At 45.8% G+C, this 14,432-nt stretch overlaps 1 protein-coding gene and 2 long non-coding RNA genes across 15 annotated transcripts in view; 2 read left to right on the top strand and 1 right to left on the bottom strand.

The window, feature by feature from the left end:
- The window catches only part of PROX1 (prospero homeobox 1), a 59,393-nt gene extending 50,654 nt beyond the window's left edge, over positions 1 to 8,739 (bottom strand). For 2 of the 12 annotated variants that reach the window (XM_075925182.1, XM_075925189.1), the window contains exon 1: positions 5,693 to 6,012. The gene's annotated coding sequence lies outside the window, so the exon portion shown is untranslated. The other 10 variants (XM_075925183.1, XM_075925184.1, XM_075925185.1 and 7 more) reach the window with 10 other exon arrangements.
- LOC112544552 (uncharacterized) overlaps positions 6,190 to 14,432 on the top strand; it is a 97,211-nt gene continuing 88,968 nt past the window's right edge. For both annotated transcript variants that reach the window (XR_012902926.1, XR_012902925.1), the window contains exon 1: positions 6,190 to 7,519. This is a non-coding gene — a long non-coding RNA (uncharacterized LOC112544552). The remainder of the gene's footprint in view (positions 7,520 to 14,432) is intronic.
- LOC142828018 (uncharacterized) overlaps positions 8,901 to 14,432 on the top strand; it is a 30,787-nt gene continuing 25,255 nt past the window's right edge. The window contains exon 1 of the long non-coding RNA XR_012902927.1: positions 8,901 to 11,821. This is a non-coding gene — a long non-coding RNA (uncharacterized LOC142828018). The remainder of the gene's footprint in view (positions 11,822 to 14,432) is intronic.

Raw genomic sequence — 14,432 nt, 5'->3', positions numbered from 1 at the left:
ATGCCCTTTAACTGCAATGGGGATAGGAACAAGACCTAGGAGAGGAACATCCCAGGCCTCCTTAGTAACTGGAGCTAAAAGGTGATTTTCATAAATGAAAAGCTAAATTCTCTGCAGGTATAAACTCTACTGAAGTCACCAGGTGACATTCATTTACACCAGAAGAGAACATTGGCCCAATAAGAAACAGAAAGAATGTCCACGTTCCTCTTCAAAGGATATGAATGTGAAAGGTACATGAAATAGCAGCAAGAAAATGTTAAGGGCTTTTGTCTCAGTATATAAAATATTCTACAGGCATTTTAGCTTCAAAATAATTGTCACTAAGAGAAAAAAATAAACTGCATCATGTGCTTTTCCTTCCTTCGCTGCATAGTGACATTATGCTTGACTAAAATCCAGCAATAAGTTCCCAGGCTCATATCAAAATCTAATGTCAAGTTTTATGTTTTATGCACTTCCTAGCGGATTCTAGGCATCTGAACAGAGCTTCCGACTCTCTTACCCAATCCCAACCAAGAACGTACGCAAAGAGGGCCTGCTGTATCCTTGAGGTAGTGACTCAGGAAATAGATGGGCCAAAACAGGTCATAGGGTCACCGCTACGCATCCTTCCTTCTGAGATTCCATTTTCCTCTCCCACAAACCAGGCATTAACAACTGCTTCGCAGCGCACTTCTACCTCCAGGAGGGAAATCAGTTTTCCATTAATGTTTAGGAGGTGCTCTGGGGTGACGCACCTTTTTCTCTCCCTTTCTTAGTGGTGGTTGAGGGTGTTACTTGTTGTCTAAGCAATGTACAGTACGTCTACTTTATCCATTGAATGATATTGACTCAATATTTTGGCTTAATGGAGCCAAAATGAGTTCATGTCCAAAGGAAAATAGAACCCAATGGACAGCAGAATGCAAAATTAAATTCAGCAAGAATGTATTCATTGAATATGACACCAATGTTATAAGAGGACTTTGATAATGGGAAAAAAATCTTCCTACTATGCCTGCATATTTCATCAGCACTGTATTTCCTAAATGTGGTACATAGCTGTGTCTGTGTACATCCATTCAGAAACTTACATTTAGAAAATTATGTAATTTTTTACAAAGAAAGGCAATTCTTCAATTCCTTAAAATTGTTAAAGTTTACTTTCTATTGTGGGTCACTTTTGACATTTCCTCTCTGCTAAGTATATTTGTCATTACATCAACACAAGTTCATAGGTAATTTCATATGGGGGCCTGATCCTGTCAGATGCTGAATGCCTCCTGCAAGATAGTGAACATTCTCAGTTCCCATGAACTTCAATGCGAAATAAAGTGCTCAGCTCCTTTCTGAACCCATCTAATAAACTATCCTACATTATTCTACCTAACTTTAAAAAAATCTCATTACAAGACATTTAAGACTAGATCTGTAATAATGGCTGACTTCTGAGTAATGTAACATCCACAAGACATGTAGTCAATATCTGTTTACATGATTAGGTACATATCAACATCACATAAATTTGCAAATAGCTTGCTTTCCAGGCATCTTAAGGATTCATTGTCCTAAAAATCTATTAATACAGATGTCTGTAGATGAGGTATGATGTCAGATGCCTTGCTGTCGTTATCTTGTTTGACAATTGATAGATATGATACATATTCTAGAGATTTTAGAATAGATACTAGATACCTATTCTAGTTTAATCCAAGAAAACTTCTTTACAAAGTTTAGTAAGTATGACAAGCTTCTTCAAAGCTAAATAGCTCTGAAGGAATCTATACGGACACGTAAATACCAAAGTGCTGAATATGAAGAATATTCATTTAGGAATTCGAGGGAATACCATCCTGCAAAGTTGAACATTATTCATTTTGTCTTTTCATCATCTTTGCTCAGGTGTCTGCAAGTTTGTATTCTTCTTATTATTGTAATGCAACTAAAGAAATGTAATATGCTCTTGAAAATAGGGACATGCAAAACTTTGAAATGAAAGAGTTATTCAGGCCATGATTTTAGCTGAGCACGTTAGATGAAAGTGATTTCAGACAGTTGTATCCCACACACAAAAAGATAGTTAAATCTGAAGCACGCATTTCACTTATTAATCAGTTTTGGCATTAAAAAAAACATCTATGCTGAACTATTGAGAAGTAATCAGTGACAAATTCTTTTCTGTAAAATTAATAATTGTTCCTTGGCAATCGTGGTGTTTTACTAGTTTTCAGAACAGTTTTCATGGACATTTTCAAATAGAATTTTTGACAGAGAGATCATCCTGTCTCCGTTCGCTGAGATGCTGTTATGCAGGAATTTGAAATAAAATACGAATAATTAACGACTCTGGATGCACTAATAGCTCCAAAAGGTAAACATAAATAAATAAGCAACTAATTACCTTTGATGCTACATGCGCTAGTCTTTATCTTAAAAACAGAAATACATTCCTCCTTTCAGATCATGGGCATGTAGGGCCCAATTCAGCCCATCCACAGCAACTCCTGTGAAACACTGAGCATCCTCAACTCCCCCTAACTGTCTTGGGAATTGAGGTTACTCGCCGTGTCTCAGACAGTACTCAGCATCTCACTGGTTCAGGCCTTCACTGTTTTGAGGAGAAATAAACCCCGGGGTTGTATATCTGCAGGTTGCATTGTTTAGAAAAAAAGGGTTGCCAAGTGAGAAAGAGATAACAAGCCTACCCATGACATCAAAATGTCAGTATTGTTCTCTTTACAAACCAGTTTAATAATTGTTGTTTAACTGCTTATGAAGAAAATAAAAGTCCATGTGGAATCTATGCATGTACAAAACTGTGAGATTCACAAGATTCTTCCTGCAAACACAACTCAGGCTAGTCTCGATATCTTTTCCAAATTACCTTATGCCATTAAATCAGAATGTGTGAATCAAACAGTCAACACAGTATACTTAGGGATAGAAGAAATCCTGATCTGAGGAATATAAATGATAATAATATTTAATTCTGCAATTAAACACAGATAAGGCTCCCATTTAAAATCTGATATGTCTGATTATTTAATTTGCTCACCGATCAATAAAATATCATAATTTACATTAAAAGGCCTCCTTAGCTTTTGACCTGTAGAAAAGTAAGTTATATACAGAGAGCGTCACTTATAGAACGTTATATGATTTTCTCCATAATTTAATAAGGAACTGGGTAGCAAAGCAAAAGTATATACATTGTACTTTTCCTTTTATTTCTACTCTAACCTTTTAGCATTCAAGTGCCTATACTTGAGTATTTATAAATATTTTAGCTCTGAGGAGGTAAGTCAAGGGGGCCGGGGAAGCAGATGAAATAATGACTGAAATGGGCTGCCATGGAAATAAACTTTATATGCTTGGTGACAGATTATAAAAAAAAAAACCCACTCCAAGCATAAGACCTAAAGCACATGTGATATATGCAAATTTATATGTAACAAATCTACCTTAGTGTAAATAATTTTACATACTGTCAGACCTGTCAAGGTGACAGAAATAACAAACACTCTTTAAGTTTTTACATCTAAAAAATAAATAGCTGCATTTCTAAAACCCTCTGTTACTCTATTAGGCAATATTAGCTCTTCTCTTGTAAGGTAGCGAATGTGTGTGTGTGTGTACAGTGTTGTGGGAAAGTACACATGCATATTCACATACTGTACATAAATCTACTACACTGGAGATACACTAGTCATAGCAAGAAATTTGAAATGACCATTGTACGCATTTAGAATCTGTGCCAAACTTAAGTATAGTTCCCCAACTTTTACTCAATGTTCAAATGATTCTCTAGCCTGCAAACATTGACCACTACCATGTACAGTTTATATGACTGACCAATCCTGCTTCCCTGAGATACAATCTGAGCATCCCTACATATTCTTTCTTGAAATGGAGAAGGTATGTGCAGCATGTAGAACTCAGATTAATTCTGGTCTAAGGTGTGATTTCTGTACCTTAGAGAAGAAAGTTTGAGGAGATGCATGAAGTAAGACTTTCAAAAATAACCACTTCGATGTGTTCCGGGTCTCTTTTGAAACAGACTTGAAACAACCTGCTCTGTGCTGTTCATTAATACTCTCCAGAGCCCTAAAGAGTTCCCAGGGCAAGGTTTAAACCAAAGATAAAACCACCGCACAGGTCCTAGCCACCAAAGCAGACAGTCCTGGCTAACAATAAACCATAAATTCATAAAGCTCGCCGGCACAGACGCGGGGCTGAGGCTCTGCAGCGAGAGCCAGAGAAACTTGCACCTGTCTTTCTTGACACAACACACCTGTCTGGCACTGCCCATGCGCATTTCGCGGCGGCTCTCGGTACCTTTCATTAACTGGGGGGGGGGGGGGAGAGAGAGAATGGGGCGAAGGACTCCTTGTGAGAGCCCCTCGGAGCTGCCAGAACAGCTTCCCAGTCAGAGCTCTCGAGCAAACTTGTGCTCGACGGCTACTTTGCAACCTCCCTTTCTGCGCCCTTTGCCAAGATTTCCAGCCCCCCCACACGCCCCCCTCCGCCGCGCAATTCTGCCTGGTACTCCCCTCGAGGCCAGCCTGCGCTCTCCCTACAGACTCTAAAACTTTCCCTTAACTTACAAAGAGCCGGTCCAGGAAGAAGTCCCTGGATTCCAGCTTCTTAGGGAGACAGCGCTTTCCACACGGACTTGGTGCACAAACTGTATCTATCACACGCCAAGACCTTAAACCTGCAGCGCAAACCAGGCTTTGCATGACAAGAGTACTCTACCAACGTTCCCCCCTTTGGAGACTTAGCTCAATGTAAAGCACACCTCTCCCTTCCCCCTGCCACATCGGCTAGTACCACCCCATTCAGAAAACAGCCTTTCCACTCCATTTACACACATAGCAAAGTAGGGGTTGGTCTGTCATCAGATTAACAACAACAAAAAAGGCTTCACCAACGTGAACAAAATGTCCCTTTCAAAGAAAAATGCCCACCTCCTCAGTGCCCCTGCGGATCAAGAATAACCTTCTCCCTAAACTTGCCCAGGACCTATTTTCAGGCGCTCACTCGACCACATTTGCTGTACATTTCCACAATTCTCAGTTCGTTCCCCCGTGGAAATGAAAGGGATTCATCCTGGAAAAGCCCGGCTAGGGTTAAAAAGAAGAAGTGGGTACATGCAAATGACAGGCAAATGAGAAGGGAGCGAAAGAAAGGCAGCTATAATAAACAAGACAAAGAGGAGGCTCACAGGAGCAACCTCGGAGTTTATAAAGGGGGGAAGGGAAGGGGGAAGAAGGGGAAGCTCGGTACAACAAAAAGAAGTAAAAGACTCCTCGCATTTCCATCCCCAGCAACGTGCCCTCCAACCGCACCGCAAATAAAATGCCAGGAGCCAACAAAAGGTGGCCGAAATGGAGACACGCAGAGAACAGACGCACAATACCCCCCCCCCCCCCCCCCATCCAGCCAGGTCACTTACTCCGCAGGACCGGGCAGGCTAGAGTGATGGTTCCATTGAAGCTTCGGGGTAACACATTGCTACTGCTTTGGTAATTTGATTACGGGTTAGTATTCATTTAACAAAGTCAGTGCCATCCCCCCCTGGAAAAATAAGCACACAGTTGACACCGGTGATCAGTATTTCGCTGGGGATTATATGGTCTCATTCAAACAGCCCGTGCAAGTGCCGGAGGAGACGCTTTTAAAGGGGGAAGGAGGGGAGAGAAATACTTACTCGGTGCAAAAGCGACGGAAGAGTCTTTGTGCGTGTGTGTGTGTGTGTGTGTGTGTGTGTGCGCGCCGGCGGACAGCGAGAGGAGAACCGAGCGGGCGAGCCGGAGCGCCGGGGATGATGAATATTGTAATTGGACAAGGGAGGGTGAGTGTGTGAGGAAGAGAATGAGCGAATGTGTAGGGGAGAGAGCCAGAGTGTGAGAGAGACAGAGAGGAGGGGGAGGGAAGAGCTGGTTTGCGCCGCGCTCCGCTCCCTGGCTGCTAGTGCCTATTATTTCTGCAGGCAGCGGGGCAGCCTCGCTCAGCTGAGGGCTCCGCACCACAACAAGATTTACTTTAAGACACAGCTGAAGGAAACAGGAAGACTACACGTCACAGTCTGAATGACGTGGGCCAGGCCAAGCGCCCAATCGGGAGGCTACTTCGGATTGAAGGGGGGATAGTGAACCGAGAACTTGGGGAGGAAAAAAAAGAGGGAGGGGGGAGAGGAGGAGAAACTGGATCCCTTCTCCCCTCACCCAATGCTGCAGGGAAGGAGACTTTATCACCTGATCGGTGCTTCCATGGAAAGAGCCATCTGCAAGCAGCAGCCGCCGCCAACAGCAGCACTTGATCGATCTACTTCTGAATCTTGTCCCCCACTCCAGGTCCTGCCGGTGCTTTGGCAGACCAGTTACCTAAAGAGCCGCAAAGCTAGTCTAGGGGATGGGACTGCACAGCAAACGCTGCGCCGCAGTTATGGATACGGAAATGCCAGGAGACACCGTGCCCAGCTATGTAGTCATTTGGGGGAAGGGGTATTGCAAGATAAAGTAACTTTAAAAAAAACCGAACTAGAAGAAAGTCTTTAGAAAAGTGAGGAGTGCTGGCCAAGGTTCCCCCACGCCACTCACTCAGATTTTACTGAGTTTTCTTTTCTTTTCTTTTCTTTTCTTTTCTTTTCTTTTCTTTTCTTAATTCTATCAAAGCCGGGGCAGGACAGTGCAAGGTAACGTGATGTAAGCCAGTCTGTCCGTGTTCCAGGGCTATCACTGCTCCGAATGCTTAAGAAGTTGTGGCTAATCATCTCTGTCAGCATCATATATAACTACAGCAACAGAAGCATTAAAAAAACACAACAGAGAGATGGCAAATGTCGTGCAATCTAGACACAATAACCCACCCCGCTACTATGAAGGCATATCTGTTTGCATACAGGACTTCAATACTTCTGATGCACTCGTTACACATTTTTTAATTAATTGTTTCAGAACTTCTTAAGTTCTTAATTGCAAGGGTGGGTTTCCTGAGTGAACTCAACTTTCTATTGAACGTGAGACTGCAACTTTAACTGAGCCCAGCAGTTAATTTTTCACATGTAAGACAGAAAATGAACTGTCCAAAAAGAGCATCAGGTTGCAGAGTGTCCAAACAGCTTTTAATAAATCAGATTGATTGCACCTCACGTTTCTTTGCTATGGGCCGCTCTGACTCAGCTCTAATAAAAGAATTATTCTAAAGTTCAGATCTTCTTAAATCTACCCCTAGCTAATTGAACACCAATTGAACTATAGACCGTCCTGTAAATCACTATCGACCCAATATCTCTGGAATGTAATCAGGTCAAAGAGTGCGGTCCGGTTTCACGCTGGTTAGCGCAGATTTACGACGTGTGCTAACAGGAAAGACATCCCTTTTGCTCGGACATGTTACATTTCTATAAGAGAATCACCCCCAATTTGAAACGGATGATGCTGAAGTTTGCTTAAAAAATATTTTTCGGCATACCCACCGCAGGAAAAGAAGGAAGGAAAAGTCAAAGCAGTCAGGTTAAGCAGCTTTGAGAAAGGTAAGAACAGTGTTTAATATGTGTGAAAATAAATATCCGTCTCTTGATTTATGTATGTAAAAATGTTAACTTCTCTGCTTCATAGAACAGCTGCCAAATAGACTGTTGAGAGACAACTCCGCGGGGTTAGCATTTCGTGTCTCGTATGAGCCCCGTCCAATTAATGCACCTAAATGTGCTGGCTGGGAATGTTTCCAAGGTCAGCGAGGCTAACTTCTGAGGCCCGTGTAACTTTTGCATTTTGTTCACTCCTTGTCCTTATTTTCTACATCGTGCCACAAACCCGCTTTGAGCCAAGTGCCCCGGCGCCGCGAACTCCAAAGGCAGGCGTAGAGGTGAGGAAAGAGCCCGAGCTGCGCTGCTCACGCCCAGGGGCAGTCAGCCGCGGGAAGAAAGCCTCGCAGGTGGGGAGGGACCGATGGGCACTTCGGCCCGGCCCCGGGTGGTTTCTACGCGAGTGCATTGCCGGAGAAGTTTGAGCATCTGTTGCTAGGGGCAGTTCTGGGCACTAGGCAGCGGAGGGCGCGTGCAGCAAGCGCAGTGCCCCGGCTGCCAGTGCCCCTGCCACTCCAGCAGCGCCCCCCCTTCCAGCCTAGGGCAGACCTCGCCCTCCGCGCTGCTGGTACGTTGTGCGACTAGGCATGTCGTCCTCCCCCCCCTCCCCCCCACCGATCTGTCTCATTAAAGGAGAACCACTGTTTCCAGCCTTGACGTGTGGATTTCTGCTCGGCGCGCTGACCCGTCACCAGCAGCCAGACATACTGCGGGTGCCTGACATTGCACAGCTCCCTCTCTGTTTAGGCTGCATTCCCCTCCTCCCCCAAAGATCCCGAATAGCTGATCCCAGTCCCACTCACCCATTTCCCACACGCTAGGTGACTCGGAAAAGTCAGCCACCAGCGACGGGACCCCACGACCAATCAATCCGCACTCCCCAGTGCAGTGTACCACCCCCCTCCGTTATTTCAGAGTGTGGACACAAGCTTAGAAGCCCTCCCAGTCACTAAACTGTTAAACAAACCACCTCTGCGGCACTGAAATGACAAGGTGCCCACGGCTGCTTTGCTTCGCAGGCTGGTGTCTTACCTCTGTGCCATGAGTAGGCGCAGCTCTTCGCCTCCCACGCGGGCTCGGAAGCGCGGTTGCTCCAGTCCCTACCCCTGCTTTTGTTGTTTCTTTACGTCCCACTTGAAAACAACCCAGAAAGTCAGTCAGCTTCCCTGTACTAAGACTCTTCGTGCCCACCCGCGGAGTGTCACGCAACGGGCAGGCTGTCCGCTCTGGGGCGTTCTAGCCATAGATGCCCATGGAGCAGTCGATCAACCTGAACTTGCTGGCGAGCGAAATGCCAGATCAGTGGCAGCTGCAGGAATTCCCTAATGGGAACCCAACTGCTTATGCCCCTCTGAAGTGATGTTTGTTTAACTAACAGTTTAAATGTACACAGAAAAGATCACTTAATATCACTGGGAATAAACATTTAAAAGAGCTGTCAGGGAGCACGGAGAAACCCTACAGACGCCTCCAGTTAAATCTTCCTTCTTCTACTCCTTCCTCCCCGACCCCTGCCAAAGTCACGAATTACAAGAAAACACCTGAGATTAAAAAGCCCCCCATTGCAGCTCACCACATTGCTGAATTGTGGAGCGAACTCAACTTGTAGCGGATAGCGTAACTCTTCCAAGCTGCAAAAAGTGAAACTTTTTGTTGATAATTAAAATGCAATATTACCCAAAAGTGCTCCCTTAGCCAGCTTTGGCTTTGCCTCAGGCCCCAAACTTTCCAGTATCAAGATATTAACAGATGGTAGTAACCACATGGTGAGATGTTGCTTAGAGAATCCATAATTTCACGCAGGCCTAAAGGACCGTGTATACTGGACAGGTCTGCTTTGACCCTGGTCGTTCTATTGCAAGATTGTTTGTACATTAGAGCTATTAAAACATTAATTATTATTAATTATTATTTATTAAAAAGTTTCTTGGATGACGGAAGAGTTCCAAATATATGTGCTACCTGCTTTTACCATTTGCTCCCTTTTTTACTTGTGCAACTTAGTATTTCACCAACTAGAGATGAAACAAAAAAGTACTGACGGGGAGAGGGGAGGCAAATATTTACTGAAAGGAAGAAGCTAGCAGGTGAGTGTATTTGTCTGCATATCTCAGTGCAGTAACGTAACAAGACACAAACAGGAATGCAATTGTTTGGCACTTAAAAGCCCGAGTAATCTTTTCTTTTAGGCAAGGGCATAAATTGCGTGGGGCGGTGTCATCGGCCTCTATTATCTGACCCGCTCACAGGTTGGTGGGAGCAGCAGCATCTGAGCTGCTTGCTAAGCGAATATCGCGAGAAAGAAGCTGCCTGAGAAACTGTTACTGAGCAAAACGCTCTCGAGCAGAAAGTTCGGGATTACACAGAGGGTAGGTGGAAACCCTGGCCCCCCACCCGTGCGTGTTCTCGTTAGGGAGTTCGGCGGCAGTGAGCAATGGTCCCCTCTCGCCCAACGTAGGACTTTCTTTCCTCCTTTGGAAAGCAGTAGCGGTGGCAGAGTGGCTACAAGATCTCCTCGCCTTGGTGCACGTAGCAGCAGAGGGAGCCGTCCCAGCAATGGCCCTCCCTTTCCCTTTCGAAACCCGTCCTTTTAGATATCCCTGCATTGGGTCAGGTCCTACGGCCACTCTAAGTAAGTTCCCGGCCTTAACTTCGGTTTTAAAACACAAGGAAAAGCCTGCCACAGATTCCACAATAAGTCCCCCTCTCCACCCAGGCGATTGGGTTTTGTTGCTGCGGATACCCTGACGGCCCTTGGAGATGAGTGTTCAGAAAAGCCACAGAAGCCTATGAAATGACCCACTAAGTTAGATGTCACATCTTCGCTCCCGGAATTGGATCCAAGGACTGGTCACGAACAAGTTTTCTGATCCTCTTTATAATATTACTGTGACCATCAATCTGAGATGTAATTGAGCCTGACCCGAACATTTTTGCTTGGCTACTTTTCCTTTCTGGATCCAAGAACAGAGCGCTCTCTGTTGACATATTTTGAGTGTGACTTGTCCCATGTAACGTGAGGCTTCTTTACCCGGTGTGTCTGGCATGCTTCCCCGAGACGCCGGGTCGGGAGTGGGGAAAGGACCTGATTAATAAGAGAAGGGGCTGGAACGTTTTGTGCTTGCTAGAGAAGGACAAATACTATGCGAGCGGAAGCCCCGATTCGCCTTGTTTGAAGTAGGACCTTTAAAAGGGAGGTTCAGTGTTGCTGGGTGAGATCTCTTTTCCGTCGTTGTGCGAGATGCCCTCCTCTGTGCCACGCATCCCGCCAAAAAGTCAAACATGGCTTTGCTGATTAGCCCACCGTGCCCCGTGTTCTCCCCGGTACACCATTATTTGTGCGGAATTTTTAAAAATCGGGGGTCTCTCTGGCTAGTTGAAGGACTGCAGGCAACAAGTAGCACTTGGTAATCTCGTAAATGCAGGCTGGGAAACGGGGTTTGCATGGCTCAGGGCGCTTCCTGCAAACAGTTGTAGAACTACTGCGGCGTTACCGCATTTAGCTCCCTGGTGCTGCAAACCTGGCTCGCTTTGCCACGTGTGCGCTGGGAGAGTCTACACAGCCAGACAGATAGACCCAGAGCAGTGTTGCTCAAAAGGCAAGGGGGCGGGGCGAGATCCGTGGGATTCAGAAGTTCTCGATAATGAAAAGAGCTAGGAAACGTTTTTTCCCGCGTCTAAAGATTTTAAAATGCTTTAACAAGCGGGTCTGATTCATGCCGGATGCAGCAAAAATACACATCAGAATCCTGATGAATTGTGAACCTAAATCAAACCTAAATGTTTGGCCTTTTGCATTTCTGCTCTCTTTTCAGGGTTTCGTTGCCCTTCACCCCTCCCAAGCCCCGCGACTGGGGCTCTTGCTCTTTCATTTCCAACATTGCAACAATTCCAGATTGGCAGTTGGATCATAGGGGCTGTCCGAGTAACGCCCGATCCCGAACACCGCCTGCCTGGCAGCTTTCTCTGGGAGAGGAATGCAAGGCAAGGCGATCACAATCGATCCCGCACCACGTCCTGACTTCAAGCGTTCCGCGGCGATACAGATGGGCCGAGTGAGAGAGCAGGCGTGTGCTTTGCGGGTCTGATCCTGCAGTCTTTTGGCAGGCAAAACGCCCAGGGCAGCCGGTCGACCTTTCGGTCGGAGGACTAAAGCCAGCTTCTGCAGAGGTGGAAAATAAACACCCTTTCTCCCTGCAGACACAGGGAAAACGATCCTTCTCCCCACCCTGAATAAGTGGCAAACAGGTGGGAAATAATAATACATTTTAATGAATGATAACGTCATATAGGCTCCTGCTATTAATCACAAGTAATGCTCATGTTACTCTGGGTCTGGAGAATCTCAGGAAGCTAGGAACAAATGCACTGCTAAAGGCCAAGCACCGAAAGGGAGCGGGAAGCATATGTTGCTAAGAAAGCTTTGGTGTTTGGGACTCCCCCCCCCCATGACTCCTTGTGCATGGGTGACACTGTGGTGGCTGTGAGAGCGGCAGGACAAGGGTGCAGAAGTGTGTCTGGAAGCACCAGGAGATAGGCTAAATTTGGCAGGTGCGTGACGCGCTGGGATTCTTTCTGTTGAAGGCACTTGAGGATGCCTAGGGCCGAAGCATTTTGAGGCTGGGACTGCACGGAGTGGGGAGCGCGCTCCCGGCCTTTCCCCTTGCAAGCTTCTGCCCGCCTGAGCCGTGGCGCCCCAGCACCCAGTCCAGGCGGTCTCACCGCGCGCCAGGCCTCCGCGCGCACTGGGCTCTCCGCGCGCTTTGGAATCGGTTTAGCGAACTGGCTGCCGCAGGCTCCTGTGCCAGGGCTCGGCAGCGCACGGACTATTTCCCAGGCCCTGCCCCAGCCTGGAAGGGCGGGAAGTCCCTGGGCCAGCAGCAGCTGCCTGGCCACGTGCAGTGCGGCCGGTTCTCGGGCTGAATCCCTGCTCTTGGGGCCAGCCGTTTTGTACTTCCCTTCCAGGCGCCAGCTGCGGCGGCTTCGTGTCAGTGCACGTGCTGGCTCTGCTCCCTCTCTTCACCCCTCTGCCCCAGCCCCAGAGCAAGCGCCAGCGCAGTGTAGGGAGCCGATCCCAGGTTAGGCTCGAGCCCCGGAGAAGCCCGCTTCCCCCGCTGATTAACTCAGTCAGCGACGCTGCTTATTCCCAGAGGGCAAGGGAAGTTGGGTCTCCACAAAGGTTCATCCTAACCCACAGCCGGAGAGATTGCACCAAGAGGCTGGGTGTATGGAGACAGGCCTTTTCAGGGGGAGGGACCCTCTCCTGTTACACACGTAGAACCTAGTCGGACAAGGCAGAACCAGAGCTCAAATTTCCTCCAAGTCTGAGCTCTGTCAGATTTGAGGTTCCAGGCCAGCTGCAAAATTAGGATTCTCAGGATTTAACTCCCCCCCCCCCCACTTCTGCTCCCTCTCTGAAAAGAATGGTGTTAATTACAGGTGACAGGGTGCAGCCGGACATGTTTCTTTCTACTATGAGAGAAGAAAGCTTGAGAAAAATGTTGAGGACCATTGATGACTTCATGATTTTGCACTAAGCCCATGAAATAGAAAGTGATAAAGACATGCTGTTAAAAAGGCCTTCTCTTTAATCATTTTCCTTGCTGCACCCCTTCAGCAATCAAACAGATGGCATAAGGGGCTGAGCATGTGGGATGGTTTTTACCTTCCTCTTGTACTGGAATGCAGACAAAATCCTGTATTACACAAAAAGCAGGAACAACAAAAGTTAGAAATCTATATGTAATAGTAATCTGGGATCATTTGGGGCCTGACTCTGCTCCTATTCACACTTCTGTAAATCAGGAGTAACTCCACTGAACCCAGTGGAATTACATCAATTTGTGTGTGCGAGGACTAGGTCCCTAATATCTTCACCCATTGAATTTAAAGTCTTTGTCTTACACTTCCTGCCCCAACCCTTTCCACAACAGACCCTTAGGAACTGAATACCTTCAGCCTGGAGAGTAAATATGACGAGGTGGTTCAGCAAAATGTAGTTTAATTCATGGATCTTGAATTGTTGGAAATAGAATTGTTAAAAAAAAACCCACTCCAAAGAAGAGAAAGTGAACTAAACTAATCCTATTAAACGCGGTAGCATGTTTCTGTGGAGCGCAGGGAGAGATTAAGCACAGGAAAAGGGATAAGTGCTGCTTCAGTTTCACTAAACTAATGTGACAACTTGTCATTGGAAATCTTTACAGCTTGTTAGCAGATGACTAGCTGATTCAGATATGTTTTCTACCATTTCCTTTGTGTCTGGGGTGGTGTTTTTTCTTTCCTGTTCCTTTCTTATACATGCTGCTTTATTTTGTTTTTTAATCCTTCCTGTCTCCTTCAAGTGAAAACATTATCTTGCTTTAATCAATATTTTGTTTTGAAGATGTCCCTTGACCTTTGTTTGCACAAATTAACCTTCATGGGGACTTCATTCATTCATTAACTGCAGCTGGATTCCATATCCCTTGTACATGTCGTTTGGGGGATGGTATCTTTTTTAAGAGCTCTCAGATCTTATAATGAGTGTGTATAGTAATAAAAATAATATTACTATGTGGTTTAAAAAACTTGGCCTAGAGCTTCTTTCTTTCTTTCTTTCTTTCTTTCTTTCTTTCTTTCTTTCTTTCTTTCTTTCTTTCTTTCTTTCTTTCTTTCTTTCTTTCTTTCTTTCTTTCTTTCTTTCCCTCCATCATTAAAGGCATGATTGTTGAGTAATGGAAAAAGCCATTTCACAACATTAAAGGAAGACTGTTTAGAAAAGGAAGGCCCTGCTGAGGTGTAGAGGAAGCCTGTTTATTAACACTGGACACCTCTTATCTCAGGCAGCTCCAGATGGATCTCCCCTTGGTAATTCCCG

Source organism: Pelodiscus sinensis, chromosome 3, assembly GCF_049634645.1.
Source record: "Pelodiscus sinensis isolate JC-2024 chromosome 3, ASM4963464v1, whole genome shotgun sequence".
In the NCBI taxonomy this organism is placed as follows: domain Eukaryota; kingdom Metazoa; phylum Chordata; order Testudines; family Trionychidae; genus Pelodiscus; species Pelodiscus sinensis.
Note: the sequence above shows the minus strand (reverse complement) of the source record. Positions and strands in the feature narration are given on the sequence as shown.